The sequence below is a fragment of the Myodes glareolus genome, chromosome 22 (genome assembly GCF_982192425.1).
Source record: "Myodes glareolus chromosome 22, mMyoGla1.1, whole genome shotgun sequence".
NCBI classification, from domain to species: Eukaryota; Metazoa; Chordata; class Mammalia; order Rodentia; family Cricetidae; genus Myodes; species Myodes glareolus.
The window spans coordinates 33938402-33953134 of NC_142047.1; the positions used below are offsets into that span (position 1 = coordinate 33938402).

Below are 14733 nucleotides of genomic sequence, written 5' to 3' on the forward strand. Positions count from 1 at the left end.
AGCTGCTACAGAATGCTGGATGAAAATGAAAATAATACATCCATGCGGCCAAGCGGCTCTGAGGATGTCTCCTTATTAGACAGACACATGAGTAGCCACCATGCAGAAAGAGCATGAGCTATGTTCCAGGCCATCGGGGCAGTAGAGAGACCCCCTAGCCCTGCATCGCACGGCTGAACCCAGACACCCCAGATTCTGTTTCCCAAGCACCCTAATGAAAATGAGCTGGGAAACAACAGTCTGGTGGCAGAAGAACGGACAGTGCTAACCCTGATGGCATCTCTCCATCCACAGGCCAGGACTCAGCCAGCCCCATCAGGAACACACACACAGGCCAGGTTAGAGGAAGCCTCGTCAAGGTGGAAAACACTGAAGTTGGTGTCCACACCTTCCTGGGAATTCCCTTTGCCAAGCCACCTGTAGGAACACTGTACTTTATACCCCCTGAAGTCCCTGAACTGCGGAGTGGTGTGAGAGATGGGACCTCCTATCCAGCCATGTAAGTTCTGGGGTGCAGAGGATTTTCAGGCTCGGAGGTGGGAATGTGCTCTGAGCTCTGGGCCATAATGAAGGGCTTCTTTCATCCCAACCCCACAGAAGTTTTCTGTCTGTGATGTGTAGTCTGGATTGCATTTTCAGCCACATGACTAAGGCTTCTAACAGACAACTTTGCCGATCTCCTGGGTCAGAGGTCAGTACCTGTAGGGAGTTTTATCTCTTGTTTTTATAGTGAGAAGATAGAAACGGCTCCCAGATTCAGACTGTGCCAAGTGATCTTTGCCAGCATGGGAGAGGTTTGTGAACAAGGGTTAGTGTAGACATAGAGCGAGGACGAACCCAGACTCAAGCATCACATACCATAAGTCTCTCAAGAGGCCACAGTAATGTGTCCTGGGCATCTCTCTCCTCTACAGTCACTGAGACAATCCACGCAGCCAACTGCCATTGTTCGAGAAAACAAATAAGCTTCTGAATATTGTGTGGGAGGAAGTGGTGCCCTGAGAGTCTGGACATGGGATGAAGAAGTACCCTATGGGACAGCATTGTCCATCGACTCCCATAGCACAGGTGTAGGCGTAGCACTATATTCTCCATGCAGCTTTATTTTGTTCCTTGCTGCTGTAATAAAACACTGGTAAAAGGAACTTCTTGTACCAATGGCTTCCTACAGGTCACAGCTTCAGACCGTTCCTTTATAGCAGGCAGCTCACAGTGGCAGAAGCTTAAGGGATCTGGTCACATCACATCTGTAACTGAAAATTCACATCACATCTATAACTGAAAATTCACATCACATCTATAACTGAAAATTTAGAGCACAGATTGCTTGGATGCCTGCTAATGCTCAGCTCACCTTCTCTGCTCACTCAGTTCAGAAGACCCTGCCTAGCAAATGGTCCCACCAATCGGGGGAAAATTTTCCCGCCTCAATTTGTGTAACCAAGATAATCCCCCCAGACCTACCTGGTCTAGACAATTCCTTGCTGAGACTCTCTTCACATGTGATTCTATATTATGTCAAATCAACCATCAAAATTAGCATTAAATATGACAGAGAGAAGTCATAAATATCACAACATGCAGCCAGTCACGTCCACAGACAATCTAAGGAATCCCAGCATCCTGAAGTGTTCCATCCAAACCCACACAACTGCAGGCCTCACTGGAAGTATGGGTTCTTCTCAGCTTCCACAGAGCCTGTGGCCTTCAGCTTGGTAGGAACTGATTTCCAACAGGACTTGTGTGGTAGAGGACACCATGGGGAGCAGGCGTTGAGCATAACGGGAAGGAAATCCAGACTAAGGATCAGGTTTTGATCACTGAACTTCTTTCTGTATCACCATCTGCCATTGTCACCAGGTGTCTGCAAAATGATAATATGATGAATTCAGAGGGTCCGAAGAAGACGAAGATGGTCACAGCGTCCACCTCTATGTCTGAGGACGGCCTTACCTCAATATCTACAAGCCAGCTCATGCCCATGAGAGCTCTAACCTGCCTGTGACTGACAGGTCATGGTCAATCATGGGTGGGGGAGGATTTCTTTCTCAGAAGGATTAGAAAGCACAAAATCAACCCGAACTCTACTGCAGTGTAGCAGGCAAGTCAGCATTTTCTGGTATGTCCAAGAAAGCCTTCTCAGCCATGGTACCTTCTCACCAGGCAGCCAAACCCTGGTAAAGGACACTGAGCACTGAGCTCTGAGGGGTCATAGATGGTGGTTCAGGCATCAACTCTGGACTCTAAAATCTGAGACCTTGAGACCCCGGAAGGTATCCGGAGGATGAACATTGAGATAAGTCAAATTCCCAGCTTTGGGACAGTGGTTGTGTCAATGAGATTTGGTGATGCTTTGATTCATAATCAGGAAAAAAAAAACTCCTACGGAGACACCCTTCTCCACTGCTTTGCAGAGTCAGAGAGTGATAGTGACCTTACTCTGAACTTTAAAACTGTTCATCTAAGCTGAGATTCCTGGTGCAGCAATGGGGCTTGGAAATACGCTGATGAGACTGTGTTCCTCTCTGTGGCCTGGGTCTAAGATGCTGAGGAGTCCTGTGTGTGCTTAGCTGCACAGACAGGAAGCAGTAAACAATCTGGGAGGCAGTCCCTCCTGAGCTTTTGCCTAAGAGAAGCCTCTTGGCATCTCTTTTGACTTCTCCAGGTGATTGTATGGATCCATGGTGGTGCTCTGGTTATAGGCATGACTTCCATGTATGGAAGATCCATGCAGGCAGTCACTGAAGATGTGATAGTCCATACATACTTGAACTTGTCACTATCCACTGTCTGGGTGTCCTGAGCTTCTTCAAGTGAGCCTAGGGCTGTTTGGGGCAATGGTAGCTGAGAACCTAGAGAGCCCTATGATTCATGTCCCTTTCACTTCTCAGCACTGGAAACCAGCATGCCAGAGGCAACCGGGACTACCTGGACCAAGTGGCTGCACCACTTTGGAGGTCATCCTGACCTGGTCACCATTTTTGGTGAGTCAGTAGGTGACACAAGTGTGTCTTCACGTGTTGTGTCCCCCATGTCCAGAGTACTCTTCCACAGAGCCATCATGGAGAGTGGAGTAGCCATGTTGCCTGGTCTCATATCCAGCTCCTCTGAGGTGATTCACCACGTGAGTGCCCCAACTCCTTCAGCCCTGTATCTACTGCCATACCACTATCCTCTGGCACTATGGCGCTCAGTGGAGAATACGAGGGTCTAGGGAAAGGACATCTCTTCGTCTGTTTCTGAAAGGCTCAAGGGTTAGAACCCACACCTCAGTTTTCTACAGGCTGAGTATGTTATGTGGACAGCAGAGCTGTCCCTAGCAGCTTCACTCGCTGGCAAAAGCAAGTATGTATAGATTTGGGAGATGATTCAATAGGTGAAAGAGCTTGCTGTGCCGGTGTGAGGATCAGAGTTCAAATCCCAGAAGACACATAGACTGGATGTGGTAGTACTTGTCTGGAATCTGGGTGTTCCTGTGGTGAAATGGGAGGGAGGAACAGGGGATCCCTGCAAGGACACAAGCCAGCTAGACTTGTGCGGGCAGCAGCGGATCAAGGAACCCTTTCTCAAGCCAGGAGGTAGAAGGTGAGGCCTGACATGTAAAGTAGTTCTCTCACTATCATGAATAAACTTTACTGTGGATAAACCTGCACTCCGTTGGGAACACACAGAGAATCATAGAGACACACGGTCACATGCACACACACACACGCATGCGCACCCGTACACACAGAAAGAATGAGAGAAGGGGATGAAAAATGAGGATGCATAGTTACCTCTGACTGTCAGCTCTGAGTTACAGGAAAATGGGAACACTTTCATGCTTCAATCCACACACATCATACTATGCTGTGGTTATTAAAGAACAGGAACACATAGTTGGGTCTCTATAACCCTGTCTGCCTAGAATAATCAGACAGACCCTACCTTATCTTGTACTAGGCTTTTTCTTTTAGGCCCACAAACAGCTCCAAGATCATGACACAGATGTTTATTAGTTTTGAATGTGTGGCCTGGTTTAGGCACGTTTCTGGCTAGCTCTTTTTACTTCAATTAACTTGTTTTTCTTTATCTGCCGTTTGCCTTGTGGCTTTCTTGCTTCTCTGTATCTTGCTTTCACTGCTTCTCTGTCTGCCTGGCTTCTTGCCCTGAGCATGTCACTTCTCTCCTCCTTCTCTCCTTCTTTTCTTCTCTCTCTCGAGCCTAGATTTCTCCTCCTATTTATTTTCTCCCCATGCCAGCCCTCCCCCTATTCTTTATCTGCCTAGCTACTGGCCATTCATCTCTTTCTTAGACCAATCAGGTGCCCAGGCAGGCAAGGTAAAACAGCTTTTCATAATTAAACAAATGCAGCATAAACAAATGTAATGCATCTTTACCTAGTTAAAATAATATTCTATATCTCAAATGTAAAGGATATTTAAGGAATTGCTTAACATTCTTAGCCATCAGGGAAATGCAAATCAAAATGACTCTGAGGTACCATTTTACACCTGTCAAAATGGCTGAGAACAAAAACACTGATGACAACATATGCTGGAGAGGATGTGGAGTAAGGGGAACAGGCCCGCACTGCTGGTGGGAGTAAAAACTTGCACAGCCACTTTGGAAATAAGTACGGTAGTCTCTTAGAAAACTGGGAATCAGTCTACCTCGAGACCCAGTGATACCACTCTTGGGCATATGTAGGTGTCCAACCTGGACAAAATTTACACATTCCAGAGTAGGAGTGTAAGGATTACAATTATTGAACAAAAGGAACAAAGATATGAGAGAAATAAAAGGTAGAAACACAGAACAGCATTGGGAGGGAAATTCAGTGAATACTGAAATACCCGCATGTTTTTTCCACATGCTTACACACGTCATTCCCAAAGGGGAAGGGGAGGCAACAGACTTTATTAATGTGGTATAAGGAATAGACCAAGTGTCCTGCTGACAGCCAATCACTGGATGTCCTGTCAATCTCCTTTGAAGGAGCAGGGATAGCAAAGTGAAGCAGATCCACCTCTATACTCCATACACTAATTATCCACACCGTAGGTCAGGATCCCTTGTTTGTAGTCACACCTGTTGTCAACAACTTGCATGTCTTCCCCTGTGAGCAGCCTTTCTGATGGTTGCTTGTAACGGAGATGCACGATTGGTGCTCAGAATCTGACTTGCTCCTGGAGGTCACTGCACCATGGACGGATCTAAACCAGCTGTTACAGTAGGAAGAGAAGTTCTCTTCTGATGAAAAGTGTCATGCAGAGCCTCCACTTTCTCTAAAAACAATGTTATCAATTCTTTCAAGACATTTAGTTCCTACTGAATTCACCATCATATCTCTACCTCTCAGCCTTGCTGGTCAGAAGTAAGGGAGGTAGCAAATCCTAACTATTGTACTTAACAATTTCTTCCTCTAAGTTATTGGGTTCTCACTGATCATAATCACCCAGTCCTGTAAATTCTTCCTCATCTAGCAACTCCTCCAGTGACACAGAGGGTTCTATCTCATTTCTAACTGGTTCAGGAGGAAGTACCTCCTGCCATTCGGGGTTCAAATCCAAGCTCTCCTGTATAAGCACACAGAAATGAGAGTATCTATAGAGATGCTTCCAGGCCTATATTCATAGTAATGTCATTGGATTTTTGTCCCAATTTCTTTCCGTGTTGCAGCATCCAAGGTCCTGTACTCAGAAAACCAAGGGCAAAGCTGCTCTATAAATTCTAAAATTTTCTGTACTTGCCGCTGTTGGACCTGAGCTCTCCTGTCCTTTCAGATAATTCTAAGCAACTGTATAGACAGTTGGTTGCTTTTTCCTGTCCCATATCTACAGTTACATGCAAATATTTTACTCCCAATATTCATCACCCAACTTTCCTCCATTATTATCTATTTCTGAGTGCCCAGTTCTCCTCATGTGCAGTGTCATACGCACTTAGCAGCATCATTCAAGTTTTTTCTCCTGTACTATTGGTCACACATCAGTGCCTCATCTGTCCTGCACCTACTTTAAGGGTGTCTGTCAGGGCCCCACAATGGGCACCATCTGTCGGAGTCCAACCTTGATGAAATTCACACGTTCTAAGCTATGAGTATAAGGATAAGAAATATTACTCATAAGGAACAAAGATATGAGAAAAATAAAGGGCAAAAACACAGCACAGCATCAGGAGGGAAATTCAGTGAATACTGGACCGCCCACATTTATTCTCCACATGCTTATATATTCCACTCCAAAAGAGGAGTGGGTAGGCAACAGACTTCATTAACAAGATATAAGGGATAGACCAACTATCCTGCTGGCAACCAATCCCAGGAAAGTCCTGCCAATCTCCTCTGAAGGAGCATGAATAGGAAAGTGGAGCAGATCCACCTCTGTACTCCATACACTAATTAACCACACTGTAGGTCAGAATCTCTTGTTTGTAATCACAACTGTTATTAACAGCTTTGAAAGAGCAAAAATAAACTCAAATCCTCTGATCTTTAATCAACGTGGAACAGGCTCTTATCTGTGGGCCTCCACAGGCAGATATGCAAAGGATGTACACATTCATCTCACAGGGACATTTGCTCAACTGTGTTCATAGCAGCATTATTCATAATAGCTAGGACCTGGAAACAACCTAGATGCCCCTCACCTGATAAATGTTTAAAGATAATGTGGTACATTTACATAATGGACTATTACTTACAGGTTAAAAAAAAATGACATCTTGAAATTTGCACACAAATGAATGGAACTAGATAAAACCATCCTGAGTGAGGCAATCCAGACCCAGAAAGACAAACACAGTATGTAATCACTCATAAGTGGATATTAGATGTAAAGAAAAAAATAACCAGGCTACAATCCATAAACCCTGAGAAGCTAGGTAACAAGGAGAACCCTAAGAGGGACATGTATGGATGTCCCTGGGAAGGGGAAATAGATAAGATCTCCTGAGTAAATGGAGTAGGGAAATGAGAGGTGAAGGGACAGAAGAGAACATGTGGGAATGGGATGCTGAAGTTGGGGAAGGGACAGAGAGGGAGAGCAAGGAAAGAGATATCTTGATAGAGGGGGCCATTATAAAGTTAGGAACAAATCTGGTGCTAGGGAAACTCCCAGGTACCCACAAGGATGAACTGTAGTGGCATTTCATTTGTATTTTAATAAATAAAGCTTGCCTTTTATTTAGTAAGTAAAACAGCTCCTCTGGTTAGCCTTACAGACCAGGCAGTGATAACATACACGTTTAATCCCAGTAGCCACATCAGTTGCCTTAGAAACCTGGCAGTGCATACCTTTAATCCCAGTGGTGTACACCTTTAATCCCAGCCCTAAATGAGATTATAAAATGAGAGGAGACAATACTCAGTCTAATTCTGGGATTCTGAGAGAGAGGATCGCCATTTCAGACTGAGGTAGAGGTAAGAGCCAGTGGCTGGCTGTTTTTATTATCTGACCTTCATGTTGAACTCCAGTTTCTCTTTCTGAGATTGGATTAATTTTGTGTCAATGACCCTAGCTAAGACTCCCAGAAATAGTGGAGAGGATGCATGAACTGGCCTTCCCCTGTAATCAGATTGATGACCGCCCCAATTGTCATCATAGAACCTTCATCCAGTAACTGATGGAAGTAAATGCAGAGATTCACAGCTAAGTACTAGGCCGAGCTCCCAGAGTCCAGTCGAAGAGAGGGAGAAGGGATTTTATGAGCAAGAGGTCAGGATCATGGTGGGGAAACCCACAGAGACAGCTAACCACTAGTTAGCCAAACTAGTAGGAGCTCAGTGACTCTGAACTGATAGCTGAGGAACCTGCATAGGACTGAACTAGGTCCTCTGAATGTGCTTGACAGTTCAGTGTTTGGGGCAGTGGTTTGGGCAGACCACTGGCTGTGGGACCAGGATATATTCCCAGTGTATTAACTGGCTTTTTGGAGCCCATTCCCTATGGAGTAATACCTTGCTCAGTCTTGATACAAGAGGGGGTGGAAACAAGAGGCTTGGTCCTGGCTCAACTTGAGATGTCAGGCTTTGTTGACTCCCCATGGGAGGCCTTACCCTTTCTGAAAAGTGAATGGGGTGTTGGGTGGAGGAAGGTGGGGCAGCAGGAGGAGAGAAGGAAGAACTATGGTTAGTATGTAATATGATAACAAACTTTTAAATAAAAAATTTTTAAATAATATTCTACATTGTCCCCTTTTTCTCTAAGTAAAAAGAAAAGTTTTCACTTTAACATAGTAAAACTATATACAAGAACAGTGATCAAGTAAGGATTATATCCACAATGCTTGATCCATTTGTATTTGGCAAATACAAAGAAAATATTCCATTGTTTATCCTATCTCAGTGAGTGTTAAGTTTTGTACCTAATTTACCTTCTGTTATAACTAAGGGAAACTATAACTATAATTATCTACTTCAACTTCAACATAGACCCCAGATGATATAGTATTACCTAAGTAAACAAAAAGTGCAGTGCAAGCAACTTCCAAAACTGAAAAACAATAGAGACATCTGGCTGCCATGACAGTCACCCAAGCCAGAGCATCTGTTTTTGTCCTACATGCCCAGAATATCAGGCTGATTCTTCTGTAAAGCAGAAATTTTGAAGTACTGTCCTCCCGTGTTTTGGCAAAGTTCAACAGTCTTTTTCTTTTGTATCCTGCTTGTCTCATTTGTTCAGCATACTGTCAACAGTCAAGGCAAGAACAGTTTCTTAGTCTAGCGACTAACTTTGCCACAATGAAAGTAAATTCCATATACAGGTCGTTCAATGCCTAACATCTTCTCTGAAATATATTGGTGCTGCCAGGAGCTGATGTGTCTCATTGTCATAAAAAGCCTCAGGTTATTAAATATCTTAGATGCCATATTCTTTAGATCTTTGAAGTGTTTGAAGATTATCTATCTACATATATCTACTTTGAAATCATACCTAATATGACTACAACTTTGATTACTGTAGATTAATAACTACTAGCCCACATTTTTAAATTATGCATTATATTTTTAATAACCTGCATAAGCACAATACCTTAAACAAGATTAGAAACATAATACAATATAACAAAAATAACTTTAAATTTATATCAATATACCAAAGTCCATACAAAATTTTTGAGGTTAATAGTTGTCTTTTTATCCTATATTCCTATATGTCCTTCAAATGTTGACAGACATTTGTAACCCACCAAATAACCAAAACTCACCTTCCCACCTCTTAAGAATAGGTGCACTGTGTTCTCTAGACCGCTTCCTGTTGTCTGTGGATGAAGGCATATTTAGGGAACCTGAGAAAATTGAAATAATGATCAAGTCCTAATGAAACTAGCAATAACATTTGTTGTCCAGTCTCTGTGCAATTTGAAACAGCAAGGCTTATCTGCAGTCCTGGCTAGAGCACTCTGTAAGGTTGGACCATCTCAGTCAGTAGCCTTTAGGCTGAACAGAGGCACTCTGAAGGGCTGGATCACTTGAGCCATCTGTTTTCACCAGTATCTGGTCCCCTGCTTTGAAAACTTTCAAAAGCACATAAACTTTCAAAGGTAGCACACATTTAAAATTAATAGAAATATGGACTGTGTGTTATGAACAAGTCAACCAGAGATGATTTTCTTTGTTTTATGTTTGAGCAGGTAAAATGTACATCAACTGTCTTGCAGTTACTCCAGGTTTATTTCTTTATGTCTGTAATCAGGATTTTCAAGGAGTCTTCATCTATCAAACCTGATCACTATTAACCTTGAATAAATCCATAGCCTTTTACTTCCTGTGGAAACAAAAGCAAAAACTCTTCTCCAAAGCAACACATTTTTACTCCCATTTTAAAGTTAAAATAATATGCTACAACATTTTGTCTTTGAAGACAGTGGTAAATCTCTCTGGCTGTGAGACTGTGAACTCAAAGACACTGCTACACTGTTTATGAGGCAAGAGAAAGCAGAGATTCAGGATATCAATAAGTCTGGCGGAGTTGTGTGGCTAGAAAGATGGGAGACAACGGTGTGTGTGTGTGTGTGTCAGAAAATCTTCACCACTCTGGACAAATTACTCTTTCTGAATGACTTGGCATCCTTTTAACCCCAGATATAAAATGAACATACGCATAAGCCAAACTAAGTGTAGAGTCTCTTCAGGGGTTAGATGGGGAAGGTGTGGTAGGGATGACCACCTTAGACAAATAAGGAAAAGGAGAAATGATGGAGATTACCCAGTGTCAAGAGAAGTGATGGGGAACACTCAATAGTCATCAGGCTGTGTCACTGGCCTTAAAAACTGACTCTGAAAGCCCCTCGGGACTTCCTGGTCATCTCTGTTGTTGTGCATAGAGAGATTCTACCCAAACCTACCCTATCTCCAGTATCATTGGTGTCAACAATGATGAGTATGGCTGAATTCTCCCTATGGAGAAGACTTAGTTCTAATCTTCTTTTGGCCTGGAGACTCATAGTGGGCAGTTGGGATCTCAGAGACCAGATAACGCATACCCACACTGTGCCACACTTAAAACTTTTCTCCCCACCCCATATCTCTGGTGCTTCTCAGGCAATAAAAGGGAAAACCACAGAGACCCTGCCAGCAATCCTTAAGAGCATAAAAGAACAATAGACAGTGAGATTCCTTTGGTCCTTCACATATAAAGAAGACTGACATTTATCTTGTTTAGAAAGCATTCCTAGAAAAAAGGTCAATAGTGCAGGGTTGAGTGGTTCCTGACATGGCAAGGGTGAAGCATTAAAGAACAGCTACATGGTATGGCCAGGACCAGGACCATCGTCTCCTGTCTTCAGGTGACCTCACTAAAGAGGAGGAGGAAGTCCTGGGCCAACTTTGCACGACATGGTAGAGAAATCTCACCAACGCCAATCTCTCAGGGGTATGTTCCTATCTCACGGTCCCCTCTGGATGGTGGCCACTTTAGTATGCATGGCTCTTTCATCACATAATATTCTATCTGCCCCATGGCACATTCGGACAGATATTTTTCAGGTGTCTGTGGTTTGAGGCCACTTGTTTGTTCCCAACTGCTAAGCCCCGAAATAATCACACAGAAACCATATTATTTGCAATACAGTTTGGCCAATAGCTTAAGAATATTTCTGGCTAACTCATATCTTAAATTAACCCATCTCCATTAATCCATGTATCATCACAAGGTTGTGGCTCACTGGGTAAAGTTCTGACATCTGTCTTCAGTGGGGCTACATGGCTTCTCCAACACTGCCTTCCCTTCTCCCAGCATTCAGTTTAGTTTTCCCCTTCCTAACTCTAACTAACTCTTTTGCCCTATCACAGGCCAAGACAGTTTTTTTTAATTAATCAATGGTATTCACAGCATACAGAGGGTAATCCCACATCAGGTGGCAGTTACTAGTCATATTACAATGGCATGGCAGGTGAACAACAATATTATGGTAATGGTCTTTAGATCTTCCCTCTGAGAACAGGCCCAATAGTCTTGCCCTACATGGAGTAGACCCTAGTAGGTAACACTCTTATATCCTATATCAGCACACTCTCTCATTAACCCTCAGAACCTGCAAGCCTGCTTTGTCTACTGTCCTGATCCAAATCCGAGGAGCAGACCTTAAATGAGAGTGACATTCACCCTTCCCTGTTGGTGGCATATCTGCAGGAACCCCAACAGTGAGGGCCCATGTTGGATCATGATAAGCAGTACTTGCAACTGAACATCCAGCCTGCTATAAATCAGGCCCTGCAGGCCAGAAGCCTGCAGCTCTGGACCAAAACTCTGCCACAGAAGATCCAGGAACTAAAGCAGCCCTAGAAGAGCCCAAAGATCTATAGCACCCTGTGAGAAAAGGTATGTGTTTGTGAATATGGGGTCAACATGATGTTCCTAAGCCCTTCAGGTGTCAGAAGTGATTGCAACATTTCATAACCATTCCTAACCTCTACAAACATCTGTGCCATATTTTGTTACACCCACTGAATAAATGGATGATTGATCTCCAAAGTATCCCATCTTCTCCATACTTCACTGTATTATCCACTAAAGGAATAGGTCCTTTTTTCATCTCTCCCCTCATCTTCTTCCCATTCTCTCTGTCTTCTCCAAGAAGAAGACCCAGAAACTTCTTTGGCATTACGGAGTTATGCCAAAACCTCATGCCTTTCTCTTAACAAAGCCCATGTTTCAACATATTTGCAAGTGTTCAGTGAAAACCATGGTTACCCTAAGTCCTGTTGTCTTCATAAGTTCAAGCTGTTGTTCCAGTCAGATCATGAACTGCCAGCAGGTCTTTTGATGGCTGTCTGTGGCCACAGCTACTCAGAATCTGAGACAGGAATATTGCACGAGCCCAGGAGTTACAGAGCAGCTTGGGAAAAGGAGCAAGACCTACATCTCATAAACAAAAGCAATAATAAACTGTGTGATTTTTAAACAGCAGAAATGTGTATGGAGTTCTATGGAATAAGAAAGATAGGGTCAGGCTTCCAGCACATCTACTATGAGGCAGGGACTTGTTATTTGGCCCAAAGATTACACCCTGTATCCCCTGCAGTTAGAATGTACAAACTATGCCACTCTGGGACTTCTATGGGTCTCAATTCTTAACATCAGAACATTGGGAATTAGGCTTCTGCAAATGAGTTTGAGCCACGTAAGTTTTCAGAGCTCAGCTTCCAGACCTCTCTGACATCAGCCACTGAGCCTGCCAGTCTCTGAAAACCTCTGTGCAGATTGTCTCTATAGAGAAAATCTCATCTATTTTCTTCGCAAGTTGCAAATGGTCCGCTTTTATGAGAAGCTGACTTGACGCGTCATAAACACCTCAAACTGGGCCAGGAGTCAGAGGTGATTGCTGTGAGGTAATCCTTCTGTATGCTATGAATAAGTATTCCTTTCATTGGTTAATAATAATAATAATGAACTGGCCAATAATCAGGCAGAATAAAGCTAGGCAAGAAAACCAAATGGAGAAACTGGAAGAAAGAAGGAAGGAGTAGGGAGAGAAGCAAGCCAGCCACCAGAGAAACAAGGCATGCTGTGAAGATTTGGAGAATGTGTTATAAAATGCAGGGATCGTGCCACCCATGCCAGGGGAGGTGTTGAGTACTGCCTTGGAATCTAAGAGAAGTTTCATGGAATGCTATGGGATATTTCAGAGTGACAAGTCCTCTGGCCTTTACTTCTAAGTGCAAGTGTCACATACCCTGTGGTTTGTGGAAGTGGATGCCCTGAGGCTGCAGTCTCAGCTTGAAGCAGCTGTTCTGCTCACTGAAGGAAGTCTTAGAATAGATTGGGATAGTGAGATAATGTCTCTGGAGGCCCTTATTTAAAATAGGCTAGGATGTCTTGCAAGCCCCCAAACCACCCTTACTACATTAAGCTGCTTTGTGTGCATAATCTAAATAAGTCCTTGGTTAACTCATGATCTATAGTTCCTCTTTAAACTGTTGACTGAAGCAATTGTTTCCAACGCGTATAAAAGGATTACTTAATAAATACACAGGGTGCAGTTTGCAAATGCTGTTTTCCACTCTGCATCCCCTGTGTCCTGGTTTGTTCGACACTCTTTCCCAGGGACCCCCAACACACTAGACGTTGACAGCATGCCAGAGAACAGGTAAAGGCATGAAGCCACATGGGGAAATGTAGATTAATAGAAATGGATTAATTTAAGTTATAAGAGCTAGTTAGTAATAAGCCTGAGCATTAGGCCAAGGATTCTCTAATTAGTATAAGTTTTTGCATGATTATTTGGAACCAGGAAATTGGAACAAAAGGAAAGCTTCACCTCTGTTTACAGTTGACCAGCAAGTCCAGATAGGCTACCTATAATGATAAATTTGCTCTTATTCCCAGTGTATATTTTGCAGACACTGTGAAGCCCACACTTGTATAAGCATATGATATCTGTGAAGACCTTCTACTGTGGTGTGTGTTGTGGATGTGAGATGGAAAGGTAGGAATGAGCAGCCGTGTCTAGCAGAAGATATCCTTGTCCCTGGTACCCTGACTGACAGCTTCACCTTATATGGAAATGTCTTCCTGTCTGTTATAAATCCTCATGAACCATAGTGACTCTTCTCTATAGTCCATGTGATTAATTTTCATTTAATTTCAACTCTTAGACCTCTGTTTGTTATTGTTGTACTTAGATTTCTCACATCCACCAATTCAAAGTGTCTTGTATGTTATAATTTGCAATGATACCAATTTGCTTTCCAAATGCCTTTTTTCCCCAAAGCATTTTCTCAGTCATTAGGAGGGTGTGTCCTGTGTTCTTTAGACCCTGGGACTTCCCCTTCCCATTATCTCTGACCAACTTGTCCTCTTTGTTCACCACTTTTTCCAGGACAAAGTCCCCTTGTATCATTCACCATACTGAGTACCAGCCGTAAGGCACCATGATCATGGCATGATAGTTGGGACTCCTGTGTTGTTTGTCCTGGGCCCCAGGACACAGATGAGGGGAGTGCTAAGCAGAAGCTCAGTGCCTTAGTTCACAGATAACATTCCCCCATATCAAAAATCCCTCCATGTCCTCATGCTCTGCTTGCTGCTGCTGTACTTTGTACCTGCATGTGGCTTAGGAACTGTAGTTCTTCCTGCCATGTCCTATAAGAGAAACCATTGCAGTGTAGCCTAATATCCTTGAGATTCCTTCCTGTTATTGAAGAGTTCCATTCCATGTACACCCTCAGTTTCTTTTCTCCTTTCAGCAACTACATGTCCCTGTCACTTCCATGTTCAGACTTTTCTTTGGTGGGGAGAGGTCTTGCTT

General features: G+C 43.3%; 1 pseudogene; it reads left to right on the forward strand.

The window, feature by feature from the left end:
• Positions 1–12: 12 nt before the first annotated feature.
• On the forward strand, positions 13–12762 carry LOC148118507 (pyrethroid hydrolase Ces2e-like; annotated as a pseudogene).
• The last annotated feature ends 1971 nt before the right edge of the window (positions 12763–14733 follow it).